General features: G+C 37.0%; 1 protein-coding gene across 1 annotated transcript in view; it reads left to right on the top strand.

Moving 5' to 3' along the window:
* LOC113200423 (cortexin-3) overlaps positions 1 to 17,611 on the top strand; it is an 89,811-nt gene that overhangs the window by 52,200 nt on the left and 20,000 nt on the right. The window contains exons 2-3 of the mRNA XM_077801205.1: positions 6,046 to 6,296; positions 15,172 to 15,252. The gene's annotated coding sequence lies outside the window, so the exon portion shown is untranslated. The remainder of the gene's footprint in view (positions 1 to 6,045; positions 6,297 to 15,171; positions 15,253 to 17,611) is intronic.

Below are 17,611 nucleotides of genomic sequence, written 5' to 3'. Positions count from 1 at the left end.
CTATGAAACCTAGATTCTGTAATTTTTCAGCTATGTGATCTTGGGCACATTATTAATCAAAGATCCAGTTTTCCCTTTTGTAAAATATGCAGAGTAATCACTAGTATCTCACAGAGATTTGAAAGGATGAAATATGATAATGGATGTCCTCTGTACATTGCATGACTTGTAGTGAATGCTCAATAAATGTCAACTATTGCTGAGCTGCTTTCAGTATTAAAAGTCCATCTATTCTGATTACACTTAAAATGGAAATCTGACAGATAAAAGGCAGAAGTTCAAACCCAAATCTATCCAGCATGTTATCTGTTAATGATATTAATAGGATTAAAATGATGTTCTTTTAGCCAGACAAGCACTCAGACAACCAAATGACACTGTGGACTTGGGTGTCATGGGAAGCTAATCATCCCTAACAATGTTAATACTGGGGCAAAGCACCAGATGGAGGGAATTTAATCAAGGATGCATATTTCACATTTTATGTTACATTTTATGCACATTTAGCATGAGCACTTTGCATGGGAAAATATGGCAATTGTAGAATATTCATGAAGGTGGCTTTTTATATTTCTCAAGCTTTATTTCCTGGATTTATCCATCCTTTCAACATACACACACTACCTAAAAAATCATTTTTTGGTTGTGTTATTGATAACTATAAAGTTTAGTTGGCTGGATGTTTTTGATCAGGAATTTACTGGGTAGATGGAGATAGAAACTTGTAAAAAAATTAGTTGAAAAAGAAGACAAAAGGAAAGTGAAAAACACTTAACAGAAAATAATAAATAGAAGAGAAAAATCATAATAAATGAAAATATGGAGAATAGGGCAATCCATAAGGAAAATGAACATTTGTTTGCTGAGAAAAATGAGCACATAAATGCATCAAGGGCAAATCCTCATGAGACTTTCTAATGACTCCCACCAGTACTTAGATTTCATCCTGTTTCTCTCAGCTAATTTCTTTAAGGAAAAGAAAGCTATTGTTAATTAACAACACTAAAAGGAAGTGAATGTTTAGAGTGTTTAACTTGTGGGTATCTTAAACTTTTAATCATAACCCTGTATGCTTATTATTTCTCTCTCTCTCTCTGTCTCTCTCTCTCTCTCACACACACACACACACACTCACTGGGGCTTAAACCCAGGAGTGTTTATCATCGAGCTACATATCCCCAGACCTTTAGTTTTCTATTGAGTCAGGATTTTGCTACGTGCTTACTGTTTATAAACACAGTCTTAATTTCAGTTTCCTGGTTTCACTTCCTGTACATTGGAACTTGAAAACTTGAAAGGGGGTAGCACACTGAGCAGTAAGTTGATCATCAGGGTCCCCATGTATGTTGTTCCATCCATGAGACTCTGAATTTTCATCTGTGTGTCGAAGTAACATGTGCCCTTCCATCACATCTTAGCAATGAGTCCATGACTGCATCTGGCCATGAGATCAAAATTACCCCCTCATACTTAATACTTTAAGGCAGCAAGTTTCAAATGGATTTCATGATACAGGGAAGAAGCCAGAAAGGGGCAGAGATGAGAGTTTAAACCCAGAAGAAGATTTTTCTAACAATTACACAGAAATGCAGTTCCCATCAAAATATCATTGACATTCTTCACAGCACTAGGAAAAAAAAACTGTTGTAAAATTCCTTTGGAAGAATAAAAGCCCCAGAATAGCCAAAGCAATCCTGAGCAAAAAGAATGATCCTGCAGAGATCACAATACCTGATATCAAATTATACTACAGAGCTACAGTAGCAAAACAGCATGGTATTGCCATTAAAACAGACATGACAACCAGTGGGACAGAAATCAGAGACAAACCCACATACAGTCATCTGATACTTGACAAAGGTGCCATGTACATATATGTCAAAATATATTTGTTAAAACGTGGTGCTGGGGAAGGAAGCTGGATATCCATATGTAGAAGAATGAAACTAGTTTCCTATCTCTCACCCTGCACAAAAATCAAATCAAAGCAGTTCAAAGATTTAGGAATTAGACCAGAAACTTTGCAACTGCTAGAAGAAAACATGAGGTCAACCTCCACCATATTGATGTAGGCAGTGACTTCCTTAATAAGACCCCTAAAGCTGAAAAAATAAAACCAAGATTTAATAAGTGGGATGGCATCAAATGAAAAACTTCTGCACAGCAAAGGACAAAGAGGGTGAAGAGAGAGTCTATAGAATGGAAGAAAATTTTGCCTTCTACCCCTCTGATAGGGATTAATATTCAGAATATGAAAAACTCAAAAAGCTTAACACCAAAAAAAAGCAAATAACCCAACCAATAAATTAGCTAAAGAATTGAACAGACATTTATCAAAAGAAGAAAAACAAATATGAAAAAATGTTCAATATCCCTGGCAATCAGGAAAATGCAAATCAAAGCTACACTAAGATTTCATCTCATTTAGAATGGCAGCCATCCTGAATACAAAAGTAATAAATGCTGGTTAGAACGTGGGGAAAAGGCACACTCATACATTGTTGGTAGAACTGCAAATTAGTACAACTACTCTGAAAAGCAGTATGGAGATTCCTCAAAAGACTAGGAATAGAATTACCACATGACCCAATTATACTACTCCTTGATATTTATACAAAAGAACTAAAACCAATATACTGTAGTGATACAGTCACATTAAAATGTTTATAGCAGCATAATTTACAATAGCGAATTATGGTACCAGCCCATGTTTTAGTCAACAGATGAAAGGATTAAGAAAATGTACATAATGGAGTATTACTCAGCCATATAGAAGAATGAAATCATGGCATTTGCTGGTAATTGGATGGAAATAGAGAACATCATGCTATGTGAAATAAGCCAGACTCAGAAAATCAAGGGTCAAATGTTCTCTCTCATATAGGGAAGATCAGTGGAGTACAAGGAGAAGACTGAGGGAGAGGGAGGAGGGATTGGAAAGGGAAGGAAAGAAATGAATTTCACAAGATTATACTCTATACACATATAAATATCCCATAGTGAATTCCATCATTATATCTATAAAGCACCATTTTAAAAAAGAAATAGAAGAAAGACTAGTAGAATTGAGGAAGAGGAACTGGGGGAGGGAGATGGAAGGGAAAGAGGAGGTACCAGGGACAGAAATGGAGCAAATTAAATTCCATGCATGTATGAACCCAACTATTATGTATGACTATAATGTAGTAATAAAAGCCTTAAAAAAGATTATGCTAACATACTAACAACAGATTCAGAATTTATGCTTGTTGAATACCGAGTGTTTGGATGTCCCAGTAAAATAACGTTGCTCATGTAGGAGATGATAAGATTCTCCTCTGGGGAATCTGAGCAGCCTAAGAGAAAAGACCCACACTCACTGGTACCCAACAAATGGCCCACCCCATGCCACACTATGAGAACTTCAAAGTTAACCAGCCTCATACACATGTTCAGAGCTTCTAACCAGGAAAAACCTTCAAGATGCAAGAGAAAAACCAGAACAGACAAGAAAAACATCAACTCGTCAGAAAAAGAAATGATCATAGAAGAAGTCTTCCAAAGCCTAGTATGAATATTGTAGAGAGTTTAAGGAGATGCTGTATCCATGAACTGAGACCAAAAGGCTACAAAAAAAGACATTTAGAAAACAAAAAGAATGAAAGTAGATCAAAAAGAATGAAAATAGGTCAGAGAAGAAACTTACAAAACAGTCCAGAAAATCTAATATACAATAATTGAAGTCAAAAAGAACAGAGAAAACAGAGGATAAGAAATCATCAAGAAAATAATTGAAGACATTTCCCCAAGAGTGAAGGTCATGAATTTCTAGATTGAAAGGGCCCACAGAACGCCTAAACAATGAATAAAAATAGACTGGTGGATGGTACCTCATCGTGAAATTTCAAAACCGGGCACAAAGGGAAGATTCTCAAAGCTTCCAGATGGAAGAACAAGTCACGTACAAAGAATTAAAAATCAAATTAACTCTGTGAGCTAGAGGAATGGAGAGTTCTAAAAGTTAGAAAAAGTATTATTTCCTATGTAAAATTCAATACAGAGCTAAACTGTCAATCAAGGGGAGGATAGAAGGCAGGTCTCAGTAAACACACAGGATGTTCTTTCTTAGAACATCACTGGAAGACATGATCCACCAAACTGAAGGACCAAATCAAGGAAGACAAACACATAGGACCCAGGAAAGAAGCAGTCCAACACAAAGGAGAGGCAAAGAATCCCTGGGACAGACTCCCCAAAGACTGCTCTGCATGGATCAGATAGGAAAAATAGTCCACAGTGTGTGCTGGAAAATTTGTGGCCAAGGAGAGGGCATGGTCTTCTCTGTTGCCAGTCTTCCTCCAGGGTGAAGAAGAGGCTTTGTGAAATCCCTGAAACCATTGCATTGTTGATGAGATTAACTTGACGGTGTATGACTGAGAATGAATAAGGAGGCATTTTAAAAGGGAGATATTTTTAAAAATGAGGCTATATGAAAGAGTGGTGTCTGCCTTTTAATCAAAATCTTGGTAAGATCCTCTGGTTCACATAGGCAAGAATGAAGAAAAGACCACAATTCTTCCTGAGTAAGAGTAAACCTCTTGCATATACAATCATTCAGACTCCATTTGATATTTCTATAACTGGGGATTGGAGGTCCTCCTGGCAATGTATTAGCTACCACTTATCTTTAAGAAGTCACAATGATCATGCATCATGGAAGTGGGGAGTGCATCAGAGGCAATATATATATATATATATATATATATATATATATATTACATAAATATAATATATATAAATATGTATTATATATAATATAAATAAATATATATATGTGTGTAAATATATAAACACATACATATATGTATGTATATAAAATATGTTTTTTATGTATGCACTATACAAAATACATGTTGATATTATGTATATTAATATATACTATTTATATTACACGTATTACATATATACATAATATATATTAAGCATTTTACATACATAATGTAAGTTTATATCTTAACTATGGTCAGTTGTTTAGAATATGTATTTAGAATAATACCAGTGTTGAGGATTGTCTCTGAGAATGTCATTGCTGGGATATATTATTTTTTCTGCCTCAGCACATCAGAAGGACATCTGGTGGTCTCAACAGGGATAGTGACTCTTAGTAAGTAGAATGTGACCCCACCCCATCCAGCAGGGGCATATTTTCTTCTCAGTTAATTTTGATACACAGTCTCCCTTAAGACAATTTGAACACTATGGTCAAGGGTAGACTTTACAATTTATTAAAGTTTTCCCTTCTTAGTTTTTGTACTGGGATTTGACAGATAAAATAATGATAACTAATGGAAATTACTGAAATGAAAATAATTTCCTTTACTTCTGTTTACACAGTTACTAATGAAGTTCAAAGTCATTTTTTGTTTGTTTAGGGGAAAATTATTTTATGTTTTATTTTCACATGACTAGGAAAGATCAGAAGTATTTATTCTATCTGAATTAATTGCCTTTGTAGAGAACTTGCATTTCCTCTATGACAAAGTAATTCCTGTTTTATCTTTATGTTCCAAATCCTAATATCAGATTTGAAAGATCTATTTCTTAGCTGATATCTTTTGTGGCTTATCCTTAAGAAAATATTATTTGTTACGGGCAATTCTGTAGTCTATTTGGTTTGTCTAGAAAACATTTTTTCCTAATCCTTATATTTGCTTGGAAATAAACAATTCGGACAAGACTATTCTAATGTTATCAGACAGGAACTTTTATGAGCATTTAAAATAAAATATATATAACTTTGATTTTAAAGGCATAAGAGTTGTTAATGCAATCTGCTTTACATTCATACAGCAAAATTCCTACTTTATATGCATCTCAGTAATTTTAGTATCATTTTGTATTCCTCTTGTCTGAATATTAACTTTGAAATCATATGTTGTGAATGAAATTAAAAGTAACACAGTTGGTTATGCAATTAATACTCATAAGCCTGAGGTGTGATAAATAAAATCAATTTTCTGTAGTGTTCAGTTCTGAAGTCAGAATATAATGGTTTCTGTTTTCTAGAAGGAGAAGAGGAAGGAGAAGGAGAAGGAGAAGAGGAGGAGGAGGAGGAGGCAGAAACCTCAGGTAGAAGCTGTCAGCAGTAGCACACACCTGAACACCTGTGGTCCCAGCTACCCGGGAGGCTCAGGCAGGAGGACTGGGACCAGGAGTTTGAGACCAGCGTGGGCAGCATAACTGGACCCCATCTCAAGACAAAATAAGACAACCCCCTCCCCCCCAAAAAAACACGCACAAGAACTCAAGTATGCAAGGTTGGTAAGGAAATCTCAAGTTTCTGTTTGCCCTTTTGTCAAAAAATTCTAGGTTAGCCATGGAGGGAAGGGAAATACAATTGATGGGATATCTCCATCAATTGTAAGATAAGACAGTTTGAATCATATATGTGTAATATACAAATCACTTGTATCAGTGTAAATTAGTTATATAATTCCACATATTATATAACTATATATTAATTTATATATTATATTATATATTTAGACATTATTAGTATTTATAATATAAATTTAATTAATTTATTATATTATTTGAACTTGTGGCATATCTCTAAATATGTTTGGAAATTTTCTGTTATCCACACATTACACACACACACACACACACATACACACACTATTGTTAATACTGTCCATTCTAACATTTTAACCCTTATCAAAGACATTCAGGTGAACTATCTTCTTGGAGTAAAGTCATCTGAAAGAAAACTCCGTGAGACTCCTGTGAATAATATTTTCACATTCCCATCGCAAGACTGTGAAGTCCACAATGAAGTTTTCCAGTATTCCCACTTCCCATTCACACCTGAACACATGCCCCACTCACCCCAGAGGTGTTTCTGATGGCCACTGTAATGTGGCATCTCTCTGGGCCCTTCCTCTATGCCTTTCAACACCCCCTCTCCTCAGGCTTGGCATCTGTGGGAATCCACAGCCCATCTCAGCTCATTGTGTATTAATTTGTACAAACATGAGCATATCATTGTGGTTTTCTGTATTTGAGTGTGAGTGCCAGTGGAGACAGAGGGACAAAAGGACAACAAGGTGCTGAGTAACTCTAGCACCTTGCAAGCCTGCAGTCAGTCAGCTGCAGTGGAAGTGCCCCCAGGCGCTGTTACCTGAGTGTCTAAGCTAAGCCTGGCATGCCCAGTGTGGACAGGCAACCCGTCCACCCTCACCCCAGCACCTCAGCCCCTGAGGCTTCCTTCTCACATTTTACATAAGCAGAAGAAAGAGGACGCTATGAACACTACCTTGCCTTTCTGGGATTTTCAAAGATCAAAACCAGGGCGAGAAGTGGCCTGCAAGCAAACATGCCTGTGGGGAAAGAGAATTCCCCTGCCCATCTGTGGAATCCAAACCCTTTGGAAACAACACAGCTTTTTGCCAAATGACAGTTTGTATTCTTGTTGTGCATAAATCACTGATACTCTACATCAGAGGGACTTTTTCTATTCCCACCTAAAAAGATGATAGATTTAGTTGTTACTACCACAAGAATATGTGTGCTGCAATAGAGAATTGTGTACCCAGTTACTCCAGGCCTGTTAGCATATGAGAGTAATAGTACAAACTGCTTCACAAGGCTCTGTAAGAATCTAGGTCCTTGTACCCTGAGCAAACACGAGCCAAGCCTGAATAAGGAATGCCTATATCCTGATGTTATCCAGGATCCAGGGTCCTTGAAGGTGGCATAACCAGGTATCAGCTTTGGTTTCTGGCCCACTGCCCACATTGGCTGGTGAGAGAATTAGGAGTGAAGGTGGCATTTTAAATCTTGAGCCCTTTTTCTTTTTGATATCCATGAACCTGTTTGTTGGTCCCCCAATGCATCCATGGACAGTAAACAAGCCCAAAGGGGGAAAATTCCTGAGAATTAGGCACAAAACAATTCTATTTGCTGGCAGGTCTCAACATTGCACATTGCCATGCAAAAGACTCAAATTTTCTTCATTGCTCTGAAAATCATTTTGCCTCCTTATCTACAGAGAGAGAGAGAGGGGAAGGGAGTGGGGGGGGAGGGAGAGGGAGAGAGAGAGAAATGCTTATATGACCTTCCAGTTTTATTACCTGTACCTATAAAGTAACTACTAAAATAATTGCTTTCTAAATGAATTTGAAAATAAAGGAGACATTGTAAGCAATAAACAAAGAATTCCAGCAGAAACTCTTTCTCTAATCAGAAAAGTAAGTGAATATAATTTAAGATGTGAGGAGCCATCCCCTTTAAATATTATAGATATATTTATAAAATATGGTTTTTATGATATCACTTTTTCTAAAGGCATTTCTAAATCCTTCTTTAAATCTGAAATCTACATAGATATATGTTTGTGCCATGTAGGGAGGAGATGAATTCTTATCATTTGCATCCAGGGAACTCTAAACACATTTATGAGTTAGGGTTGATTTAAATGTCTATTTTTACTGCTAATCATTTGTTTATTTAATAAAAATATTCTGCCTTCATTAAAATTTTGAATGCTCATAGGAATTTAATAGCAGTGACCTGAGTTCAGTTAATACTCTGAAATATTAATACCTATAATAAAAGCAAATAGCTTTACTAACCTAAAAATTATTTACTTTATAACCACAGGAAAATTCATTGGACACTGATTTATGAATTTGCTAACTGCTTCTCCCTTGTATGGTCATTGTCCAGTGCTCTTTAAGCTGTAGCATATATTCAAGAAACATTTCCTTATGCCTTTTTTAACAACCACATGCAGAAACATATTCATTCACTAAGCGTGGGTGAAATATGAGCTACTTGAAATACAAATGATTTTTTTCTGTTTCATTGCAACTAATGACCTAATTAAGTTTGAGCTGTTAGCATAAGAAAATTATTAAAAATTAGGTTTTGATATTAGGAGTATAAGTGGGTTGAAATTCACAAATTAACTTATTATGAACCTAATTAAGCATGTGGCTTATGTAATGAAATTCAGACATAGAATTATTTAAATTAAATCCATATGGATTAGAGATTTCCCGTTATTTAGAACCATTATGTTAAGGTCTTTTATAATCATAACTTTAAAATTTTGCCATCTCTACTGTTTTCCATGAACATCTTTCAGGTATAATCTGCACGTACAGTGATTGCTCCCTAGGTTATATATTAAATACTCCACTTCTCTCCATTGTTTAGGTCAGCTTTGGTGGAGGTAGTGGGATGCTTTGATGGTTATATTTGAGAGCTCTGATGGAGTTCTGTGGTTGGAAAATATCTCCTTCTCTGCCCTGAAATTTCAACTGATTATAGATGCATTCCTGACATTCCAATTCTCTTTAACATAATCCTGGTTTAAGTACAGTATTCCAGAGAAAGTGGTATGTTGTCATTAATGCCCATTTTAACATCAGCGTATTTACTTCAACTCTTTCCTAAACAAGTTAAGAGAAGAATCCTGGGGAATAGTTATAAATCAGTATGTTTTGATGCAGGGAAATATAGAAGGTTCTTTTGGAAGTTAGCACATGAATAGACAATACAAAGGGTCAGCTCTGAGGACAATGTCTAGGGACAACTCTGGACACAAAACAAGATAAATTCAATCCCTACAATACACTAAATATAGATAGACATATTAAGCATTGAACAGTTACAGGTCTGTTGAATTAGCATTTCACATTAGATCATGATAGGGTTCATCTCTACCTACTCTAGCAGGTATCTACTTATTCTCTTAAGAAAACTAAGAATCATCAGATCACATTTTTAGAATAGGCAGAACCCCCACCTTCACCCCATCTCTTAAGAAATAGCAGGGAAGGCTTTAGGAAAGGTATGATCCTAAAGGGATTATTTGTTTGCAGAGAGGAAATAGAAAAGGAGAGCTCCCTTTGCAAGTTGGTAGAACATGAGCTTATGTTGTGCCAAACAAAAAGCTGGAGGAACAAAGCCCATTGCTCTTGAATGACAATCAAACGTATTAAATTTATTTCCCCTTATTTTTGTAGACTAGAGAAATGTTCCAGAACCAAACGTTTTCATTGACTCTTTATGAGTCATCTCACATCTTACCTTTCCTATAGCACATGTCTCCCATGCTCTTGTTAATCACCAGTGCAGAGGGGCAAAGAAGCCCTACACAATTTTTATGAATCTAAATTTTCAAAGTTCTTTTCTCAGCTATTGTCCTGTAGACTGGCAAAATCATCAAATGGATCTAGAAGATGAACTGCTTCTCAGGTTGTAAATTAGACCCAAGATAATATCTGATGTGGAAGGCCCATAAATACTGGTACAGAAGATTGGTTGTGTGGGGAGGGTATTTTTGGTTAACTGCCTTCAGAAATGACCTAAGCATCGTTCTGATAAATGCTGAACAATGAATTATACCCAAAGATTATCCCAATTTGGTGATTCTCAGATTTTTAACCACTGGAAGGAAAATAATATTTGAAGTTGCTCAAGTTCTGAAAATTTTGAGACTTGTGGATATATGTTCATTTGTATTAGTAGTTTCTTGCAGCTGCAGTGTGATTCTATAAAAGCATACCAATGTGAAAGTGAACTGATGGAGTTTTTGTCTTGTTTTTAGCTCTTCCAGAGATCTCACTGTTAATTTGGAAAGCATATCCACAATAATCATTACACTAACAGAAAGGAAACTTTCTGTACTGGCACTGGGCTGGTGTCTCCCCTGGGCACCACAGGTCATCAACAGAATTCAGTGTGGGTGAAGTTGTCATAGCACTGTGCAAGTAGGAAGTAATCTCTTCATCTCAGAGTGTATCCTAGGTCCAGAAAGATGTAGTTTTATTTGAATTACTCTGAAAATTCACTTCAACGCTAAGGCTAGCATCAAAATGCATAAAAAACACACGATCTCTTTCTTTCTATTTGGATTCGTTTCCTCTCTTTTTTGCCATGTGGAATGATAACAGGACAAAGCAGTTGGTTCCATTAACAATCATGGCTCATATCCCATCTTTTCAGTTCTGATGCTAATCACAGCAAAGCCCCAGCAGCCTCTTGAAGCACTGCTGAGCAATCTGTGTTCAACTGTGACCCGAATTTTAAAAGTAAAAAATAAAGGCAATGTTTCCAAATAGCTTATCAAGAAATGTCTTCCCAGATAGTGTAGTCCAATTTCAGCCACTCTTGACATTTCAGTTATTTACTTCCCTATTCTTTCTTCCTTTCTCCTCCCTTGTATTGGTTTGCAAATTCCTATGATCCTGCAATCCTGTGGATCCCAAGCATTCATATAAATCACTGATATTAGAAGCATCTAATGATCATTCATTTCTATGAGGACAATGTGCTTGCTATCCTCAAAGAACTAACACATGAATTAAAAACAAGAATAAAGTAACTATGACCTGTGAGTCCCATTCAGCCCACCTGTTTTGATATAGACTGTGAGCTATGGATGGTTTTGTGTTATTAAATGGTTGGAGAAAAAAAAATAAAAAAGAAGAAAACTGTATTTCATAAAATATGAAAATCCTATGCAACTCAAATTTCAGTACCCAAAAATAAAGTTTTATCAGAACACAGACATGCTCATTGTTTATGCATGATTTATGGCTGCTTTTATGCTATAACAGAGATGAGTAGTAAATGCCAAGGACATCTGCCTGCAAAGCCTTAACAGGAAAAGTTTGCTGATCCCTACATTAGAACAGTAGGTTTTAAAATGTGGAGACAGTGTTGCCCTGATTAACTGTTGGGGCAGTTACATTTTTCTACAACCAATTATTAGTGCTCAATAATTGGAAGACATCTCATATTTGTGGAGTTCTTTTCCATTAGTGGCATTTAAGCATCACAACTGAGGCAAACTAAGGTGACTCTGCAATTACAGTGAGTCAGAGGAAATGGCTTTTCCCACAGTGAAGGAGGCTTAAGAAGAAAACGGAGTCCACTGGAGACAGAAAGTTGTTTTACATCTAAATTCTTCTCCTAAGTTTCAAAAAAATGAATCTGCACTGCTAATAGAATAGAATTTTCCACTGTCCCCAGCTGGGGCTTGGCAGGCCTATGGCCAAAGAGTCTAGGCCCAGGGTTCCTTCCCATGAAAGGGTAGTGGAAAGTCCACATGGTCTCCTCTTCTATGCCTGCTTAGCCTTTTGGGGTTCAGTCCAGTTTTATCTTTCAGGTTGAGGAGACTTTCAACAGTTAAACCCATTCATGTTTACATTTATAAGGCCCAGATCATTATTTAGTGATGGGACACCATTTAAGATGGGTATTTTCCACGATCCACTCCTCAGTAAAGTTCCTGAGTATCCTATCTACTGGTTAATGTCTCAACAGGAGGATCAAAAAAAAAAAAAAAAAAGTGGGGGGGGGACAAAAGAAGAAAGAATTCAAGTTCCATAATGATGATTCTGATTGCTCTTTCTCTCCTTACACAGTATGCCTTTTAAGAGCCATACTCATCTGTTAAAGAGTTCCCTGGAACTGAAAAAATAGTAACAATATACACGCACATATAGCACATGGGGAGAGCTAACACACTTAGCATCATTTAGCATCTGAGAACACCAAGGCTCAGAAAGATTAGTGGGTTAGTCAAGTTTATAAAGAGTTTAGGAACTGGCAGAATTGGAATGTGGGCCATTTAGTGGAAATCTTGGGCTATTACATCATAGCTACTCTTGTTGTAGAATATAAGGAAAATTACATGCCTGTGTCTAGCTGCTTTAAAAAAAAAAAAAAAAAAAACACTTGGTTTAAATATATTAACTTGGTAGTACCACATCCCTGTAAGGAAATTGCTGATACCCACTGTGTATCCTGTCTTACTCAACAAGAGGCTCCCGGAATTTCTTGACACCCAGCATCTGACAACTGCAACACTTGAGCTAATATTTTCTGGCAAGTCCCATATTGACTTCAAAAGCTGAGTGATAACTTTTTTTTGAAGTAAGATAAAGGCAGATAGCTCTCAGAAGAGTGAAGACAAAGTTTTCCCAGGTGGGTCCTCCAGCCGACTCAGTGCAGACTTGCATGGTGTTAGGAGAAATACCAGCAAAGGAAACGAGACCCAGATGAGATTCCAGCTGCGTCCTGCAATGTCTACAATTCAATCGGACAGTGTCACGTAGGTTCAAATATTTATGGAGGGCCTTCCACATGCCATAGTCTATTTTAGACTTTTGGGTTTGTATCAGGGGTTACATATAATTAGAGAGACAGAATGTAAGTTATGTAAAAAGTTACTCATTGAACAAAATTGTTCCCCTTGTAAAGAATCTAAATTTGGGTGATTCTGCTGAGTCACGGATGGCAATAGTTTAATACTGACGTCTCCATTGTTGGGAAATGGTAGCTTCTGGCTCAGGAATTAAAACAAGGAACTTTCTATCCACATCAAGAAACAGTCTAGAGAGTAAACATGTCCCTAGAGTCCAGCTGCCTCTGTTTAAATTCTTCTTTCACCACTTTCATCTGTGTAATATTGAACAAGTTATGTAACCAGGCTTTGCCTCAATCTCTATAGCTACAAAATTATGAAAACAATATCTATTATATTTGTGAGGACTAAATAAATCATTACGTGTAAAATACCTTAAAGGTGTTTGTCACATAAGTGAAAAATTCAACAAAAATAATTAACATATACATACAGGATCCAAGATAGAGCTATTTCTTTAGGGTTCCAATTCTAATTTGAGCATAGGAAGTAGGTTTTTAAATTATATTTGCATTAGGACTTGCTAGATTTACACAGAAATGAAATATTATAATTTACTTTATCATGGGAAGATGTGCTATGGTCACTAGTGCAATCAGGAGGAAAAAAAAGTAATGATTATATAATAGCTTTTACTTGTATAATCACACACTTGGGTACTTCTACATACCAGGAACTATTCTAAGCCCTTTTATATAAATTTAACTCATTTAATCCTTATAACAACCCTAGGGGATCAGTATGAACTATTATTAACCTCATTTAATATATGCAAGAATGCAGACACATAGAAGTTAGAGAGATAAGAAAACAATGCCATCATTTGAATTGCTTTATGTCTTACTGTAGATGGTGATTGATAAGACCTGGCCTCCCATTAGATCCCCTTATTTTATGTTTATAATCTATTCATTTAATTTTTAAGCAAAGTTCCTTCTATGAATTATTCATATTATGATTTTGCTGACTGTGTATTCCATAGAGGGTCATTTTGGGACAAGGCCACATTGGTGGAGGAATGGTGGATAAGTGGTTCCTGGAGGCCATTAAGATGGATCAGTGCACTAGCCGGCACAAATGACAATTGCTGACAATAGAAATACTTTTGAAATTATGATCAAAAGTATGAAAAATACAAAATGCTCAAGGTGCTTGAACACAAGATACTAGTCGTTTTATGGTGAAGCTTTAAGGGCAAAAACTCACCTAACAAAGTTCCACAAGAAAGTTTCCTCTGGAGGCATCCATGGAAGCAGCATGATTTATAATTATGCCCTGAAATGACTCTTTATTTAGGTCTTCACAGTATAGACTTCTGCTTGAAACTCATTGAATTTATTTTCATTTTATAACCAGCAACCTTTGAAAGGAAAATAACCAGTGCTATTACCAGTCACTATGGTTGAATTGAACCAATTACTCAAATCATGTTGGATTTGAATTAGTTTTCTTTGTGTTTATGAAAACATGCTTTGTAGAATTGCATTTTCTTTCCTATCACCTTACAGTAAGAAGAAAGTGCAAGTACTTTAGAATGACAGTGTAATTCCCTATGATTGCTTTACAGGCAACCTTGAGCTATTTTGATATTCCAGTGGGTTGTGGAAAACACTTCTGGATAGTTGATATTTTCAACTTAAAAAATCAGATTATGTGTGGAACTTGTTACTGTGTTTCATCCACAATGGACCTGATTCTTCTGTCTCCAGACAGTGCTGAGCACACATGCTGGCTCTGAGAAGTTCCTACACAAGAAAAAAAATGCTTCATAGATTGATTCCCACAGCACTGTAGAGCCTTTGCCCCTCTGATTTCAACAGCTGACTCTGTGGGTGAAAATTTGAGAAACATAATAATGTAGAGTTACTCCCATTTCCTTCTCTCTTTGAGAGAAGCAGACTATACTGCAAAATATCTTCCTAAAGAACGTCCAAGGAAACTAAAACTTCAGTCTTCTAATTTTCTTTCTAAAGTGATGCTGGAGCCATCCTAGCTTGACAAGGTGGAGAGTTCTTGAAGGGTTTGGATTCCCTCCAATTATGCTGAAGGACGTGGTAAGTGCTTTGGAAAGCTTATCCCAGCATGGGAGGAGAGGTGGGGAGGGAGTTTTCTTGTGGGCATTTGATAGGTGTAGAATCATAGAACTTTAGGTCTCTTGGGGGCCTTGTCATTTTAACAGCTGGGGAAAGTGAGACCTCAAAGTTGACTGGCTTAGGACAGCTTTGTCCTAAGTGTATGAATCCTTGCACCACTTTGCTTCCCATAGATCATGACCAAGAAGGCCCAGGAGTGCTCAAGTAATTCTCAATCGTCTTAGCAGTGGGTTTCAGTGCTCTGAATGCGTTATGCCAAAATTGTATAAGATTTCTTCCAAACTGTGGCTTGCATGCATTCTAATCTTAGTGTAGCCAGACATTAAGACTCAGAAATCTTCTCCCTGAAATAAAGGAAACTCATATCCTTCCAGTAGCACGACATTGATTGCCTTCTTTATTGATGTCTCCCACAGTGCGACATCACTGAGATGGAGTGTGGAGCTCTCTTTTCGTTCCGTACTAATTAGAGTTCAGTTTTGAGAAATCATTTTATGGTGGAAAACATGAAAATGGAAGATATTGATGGAAATGCATCTTTCTTTCAAGTTGTACTGATTTTTGTAGATTATAGGTCAGACAACCTATTCCCCCAGCCAACCCCTGACCCAATGCTATGCTCCATCCAAAAGCACCTAGACACCTCTAATGCAGCACTTTAACCCAAGATGAATTTAAGGGTCTAAATGTAAGGAGTGGGAGCAAGGGGCCAAGGAGATTCAACTACCTGCTTGGGCAAGTAATCTTGCCATATGGTTCACTTCAGGACCCATATTAACCTCAGAACCCTTAAATCCATGCAGGAACTAGAACAGGCTAGTCCTGTTAAAGAGCACTGACTTTAGATATGAGGTTTTGTTTGCTTCTTTTTTCTTTTGGTTTTTGGAACAGAGAGATTTTCCTCTGTGCCCTCAGGAAAGCATTAGGCTTATGTTCTGAAAGGAGAATGAAGCAGCAGAAACAATAAACAACATTCTCACCTTGTGGAGTCTCCAGTAGTTTAAATTAACACACTTATTAGAGACATTGCTGCCCTTTTAAAATGCCAATTCTACATGTATCCAGTAAGAAGGGTTGATGAAGGTCACGGAGTACTAGCCAATCAGATAAAAGCAGTGAAACAATAAAAAATGGCATGAGAGAAGAAGGAAGACAAATGAAAATAATCTCTGATTAACAAACAAGCTATTCTTGAGTCATTGCACATTAAGACAGAATTTTGAAAAAGAGGCACATAAAAAATTCTAAGGAGCTCAGACCAGAGGAGGCGGGGTGGTTGCCTCACTGTGGAGGTCCAGCTCATTCCCTGCCACTCACCTTTCATCTCACCCAGGTCACACTTTCTTTCTGCCTATCTTCTGGAATAAGACATTTTTGCAGAACAAAGGAGCAAACTTCACATTTGAGGCAGTCTACAGTCTTTTACCGTTTATACCCACCTTCTTTGCCTACTAAGGATATGAATACCATTGTTTTTTTCAGAGACCCGTATCAAACTTTATTTTGATAACCTGCCATTTTCATTTATCTTTGGCCTGCAGAGAAGTGAGAAAAGATGTTTTAAATGTGATCTTTGTGTTCCTGAGCAAATCATTTACCCTCTCCAAACCTTGGCTACATGGCCATAAAATTGGAATAACAGTATTATGTTTCCTGGGATGTTGTGGCTCCTGTAAGGTACTGAGTTGATAATTGATCCATTAGGGCTAGAGCCAAGGTGTGGGAGTACATCTGGGAATGTCCAACTGTGCTATTGCCCAGTATGAAAGATGTAGGTTCTGAGGTTGCACAAGAAGGGAAATGTGCTAATAGTTGCATTGTGCTGAACCAAAATGGGCGAATGCTATGATCCAAAAGAGAACCCAGTCAGACAGAGACTAGAGAAAACAAGTAAACCCAGGCATCAGAAGCCAAGGTCAGGCTAGAAACGAAGGGGAAGCAGGGAGGCTTATGCAAATGTCCAACCAAGAATCCGTGGAAATGGAGCAAGGAGGAAGTACTAGTGCAGGAGGAAGTTCCAGGATGCCAGACAGGGGAAAGAAAGGCTGTCTTGTGAGCATCATCTACGGATATTCACTGTGTGGAGGGTAAAATTCAGGTTAAATGTAGTGCCAGAGAGTGTCACTGGCCAGGAATCTTCCATGTTCCTTCCTAGGAAAGAATCATATTTCTCCCTATTAAACTCAGGTGGAATCACTAGATTTGTTTTGTCTGATGCAATCTGAACCTCTTGATAAAGTCCTTAAGAGCCAATACATGCTTTGCATATTCTGGTTTCCCTCTACTCACATCTGATACTCTTGCCTTTCCACCTGGGTCT

Source organism: Urocitellus parryii, chromosome 1, assembly GCF_045843805.1.
Source record: "Urocitellus parryii isolate mUroPar1 chromosome 1, mUroPar1.hap1, whole genome shotgun sequence".
NCBI lineage: Eukaryota > Metazoa > Chordata > Mammalia > Rodentia > Sciuridae > Urocitellus > Urocitellus parryii.
The sequence above is the reverse complement of the archived record's forward strand: the minus strand, read 5'-3'. Positions and strand labels throughout refer to the sequence as shown.